Below are 3,894 nucleotides of genomic sequence, written 5' to 3' on the forward strand. Positions count from 1 at the left end.
CACCCGGGGAGCCCCACCTGCGCCCTCCCCTCCCCAGGGGCTGGTGGGGAGCAGGGGTGGGCAGGGGTGGGGGAAACCTGTGAATGCTAGCCCGGCTGATGATGTAGCGTCCACATCACCCCCTTCCAGATGTCCCCAAGTAGGAAAACCGGACAGCTTCACTACACCTGCCCACGCGCCCGACAGCTAGGGTCCCCGTGGTGAGCGTCCTTACTGGGCCGGCCGACTGAGCTCACCGGGGGGGCCTTGGGGGTCTGGGACGGCGCCCCGATGCCTGCTACGGCCCACCCCCTCCCCGCGTGCAGGCCCTCTGGAGACGTTCTGAAGTCCTGCCGTGAGCACACCTGTGTGTGGGCGATTTCCCAGAAATGCTCTCCAGTGCTCCCCAGAGCCCTGTCAGCAGCAGAATTGTCGAAAAATGTTCAATCTGCCAGACACTGAGGACTCCTGCTTCAGCGGATGCTTCTCAGAATCCTGGTATCCCGGTAAGATTTACTCATGGGCTTCGTTGCCCGGAAAGTTCGCAGAAGTACCTGTATTTTTCAGGGCTGAGATAGTCTGCGCATAGCAGCCTGGGGTGCAGGAATGATGGGACGGAGGATGCATTTGTGGCCGCCTGCATCCCAGAGCCTTCGGCAGCCAGCAGGCCCCGGGGGGCGGGGGGGCCGGCTTGCCCCGTGGGCTGCACCCTCCTCCAACAAGGGACGGTGGCTTCGGGGAGCCGCCCTCCAGGGCCGCCCTGTGCCTTGGGGACAGCCGTCCGGGTGGAAAGCTGGCTCTGGGTTCAGCTGCTCCCCCTGCTTCCCAGCAGGCCAGCCTCGGCCCAGGGGTGCTGAATAGGGGCTGGGGAGCCGTGGGGACGGGGCTGCTTCACAAGGCAGATGGGATTACTGCTCTGCTTTCTGGACCATGTAGACACCTGCCCAGCGCCCCACTCTGCAGCAGACCCCACTGGCCGCTCCCAGGACCCTGCCCCAGCCACAGATAGCCAGAGAGCAATACTTGCTCCCTAGTTCACCATCTTCCTGGGGCCTCCAGCACCCCTTTCTCCAGCAACGCTCTCGAGGCCCCTCACACCCCTACCCTGTACTGAGAACCATCTCGGCACACACTTTCCTGCAAGTAAGGCCGGGACTTGCTGTCTGTGGGATTCTCAGGTGGCCCCAAGGTCCCAGACCCCTGCTGTGTACACCCATATGACCCCCACCCCCAAGTAGGGGGGCTCTGTGACTATGATGGATACCCTGCATATATGGCCAAGGTGAAGGAGCTTCAGAGATGTACTTGAGGTCCCTAACCAGCTGCCTGAGTTAATCAGAGGGAGATTGGCCTGGGTGGGCCGGGCCTAATCAGGGAGCCCCTGCGGCGCTCCTTTATAGGTGCCAACCGATTAGGGCTGAAGAGGGTGTGGGCCTTCTGTCCCTGAGCTCAGAGACTGGAAGCAGCAGACGTCCACTGCCGCCCCCGGAATTCGGCCACAGGCAGCTCAGAAGAGCCTGAGGTCCAGGAACAGCCCTCAGTCACGGCTGTTCGTGAGCCAAGGACCCAGCTCAGCTGCGCCCACACTCCTGAGCTACTGTGAGGTCACAAATGGGGGTGTTTGAACCCAGTATGTTTGTGGTGGTTCTCAGGAAACCAGCACGGTCTCCCTGCGGGGAGCCGAGTCCTGCAGGAGCTCCAGCCCACAGCGGAGCCCCTGCCTGCTCCCCCCCCCCCCCCGCCAGCAGGCCCCTGCGGGCATGGCCTGCCGCCTGCCTGCCCCGCCCGCCCCCCTCTCCGCGCAGCAGGGACCCACCGTGGGCTCTCTCCCATCCACATTGTGCGTGTCCGGGTTCACAGGCAGACTCGGTGAGGCCTTGGCTGTGTGCTCTTGGGCCGGTGGCTCCCGAGCAGACTCCACACAGCATCTGTACCATGGGACACAGAAGCCTCTGGCATTTGTCCACAGCCTCCCTGGGTCATGATCAGAGGCCCACGCACACACGCTGGGAATGCAGAAGCCACTTCCAGGGGTCTCGCGCCCACCAGAGCAGCCCTGCTCTGGGCTGGGGCCTCCCACGGTGGCGAGCCCCTGACCCTCAGGTGCGGTGCAGAGGGCACACTTGTCAGTGCCCTGCGGCCAGGCTACTGGTACCACCCCCATCCTGCTGGACACCCACACGCTGTGTCCTCGAGGATGAGCTGGAGGGCAGAGCCCACTGGGCCTGGGGTTCAGGGCCTGCTCCCCAGCCTGGGATGGCCCTAGGACAGCCAGGCCTTGGGGGCTTCTTCCAGGACAGGGAGCCCCCCTTTGCTTGAGGAGCCAGGGCCTGGCTGCAAGGAGGGGGTGTTGGGACACCAGGGGCCGGGCCTGGACGCCTCGGCCTTCTGCTGCAGGCCACGGCCGGTGCATGCCCCGCCTCTCAGGCTGTGGCATGGTGGCCGTGGCAGGCGGGGGAGGCTGTGCTCCAGGAGGCAGAGGCCGGCGTGAGGCCGGCGTGAGGCCGGGCCCTGTGGCTGCGGAAGCGTTTGGCTGAGCGCCATTTGCTAGCATCTCCAGACGCCGCACGTTCAGGCAAAACCAGTAAGAACGTCCCGCAGTTAGGCTCCCGAGGCTCCCCAGCTCCCTTCCCCAGGCCAGGCCCTGGGTGCCCTGGGAGGCCTGACCGGCACCGGGGCGGGGGGGCAGGGGGCTGGCAAGGGAGGGGTCAGCATGGAGCAGGGCCTGGGCCAGCTTGGCGTCTGGGCTGAGTGCGGCTGTGTGCTTGACAGATGGACACGTGGCTGTACACTGGAGGGTGTTTCTGCTACAGCCAGGGTCCTCCCAGGGAGTCCCCACCTCCGGGCCACAGCCTCCCCACTCACATGCGTAAGCACACACACGTGTACTCACCTGTACGGACACACGTGCACACATACACTCAAACACACTTACACTCACACGTGTACATGTATGCACTCACATGCACACTCAGGTTTCTGGGACCCAGGAACTGGTCCCTGGTCTCTCAAGGTTCAGACACTTGGGACCCTCTCCTTGGGGAACTGCCCCCTCCTCGGCCTGCCCCAGGAGCACCCACACTCGTGGCAGGCAGAGTAGACCAGAGGGGCCCCAGCTCCAGAAAGCCCTCAGGCTCGGAGCCCCTACAGTGAGGAGGGCGGGGTCCCCTGACCCGGCCCCCACCATGCCAGCTGCTTCCTTGGAGTGACCAAGGCACCCTGCCAAGGTCTTGGGGACGTGAAGGCAGCTAGAGGGACAGAGGGCCCCAGCCTGGTCCCTAGGCCCAACCAGGAGATCCCCTGCCCAGAGCCCCTGATGTGGCCTGTGAGCCCCCAAAGCCAGGGGCTCCCCACAAAACCTTATGGGTCCCAGACCCTCCCCCTGAGCCTCTGCAGGTGCCAAGGGCAGGAGTGCAGGCTAGGAGCAGCCCTGGACTGAGTGCCCAGGTAACCGCGGTGGGAACAGAAGTGGATCGTGCAGCAAGCTCAGGAGGAACAGAGGTCCCCGAGAGTACAGATGGTGTTAAGGTTCAGCCCGTCCTTCTGGGGACCCTGGTGCCGGCACCACACTGCAGAGCAAGGCTCCATGCCGCCCCCAGAGTTCGTGGTGCATTGGCCCTCGGCTCCCAGTGGTGACGGCGTTTCTGACAGCCTCCCGCAGTCGCCCACCCCCCACCAGGGTCTCCCTGCGGTGCTTGCTCTCATCAGCCACTTGCCCCAGGATCTTTGGCTGTTTCTGAGACCCCAGTCCAGGCAGGGAATGTTCCAGGTCAGAGCCAGGGCCTGGAACCAGGCTCAGAAGCCCTCCCAAGACGGGGGGTGGGCAGGCCCGTATGCAAGCCAGGGGCTCCCACCCAGCCGCCCACCCTCCTGGGAGGTTTCCCAGGGCCTGCTGTCCAGAGACTGGCCACACTC

Source organism: Eumetopias jubatus, unplaced genomic scaffold (genome assembly GCF_037043125.1).
Source record: "Eumetopias jubatus isolate StellerSeaLion01/CBP00866 unplaced genomic scaffold, mEumJub1_p1.0 scaffold_1, whole genome shotgun sequence".
Taxonomy (NCBI): domain Eukaryota; kingdom Metazoa; phylum Chordata; class Mammalia; order Carnivora; family Otariidae; genus Eumetopias; species Eumetopias jubatus.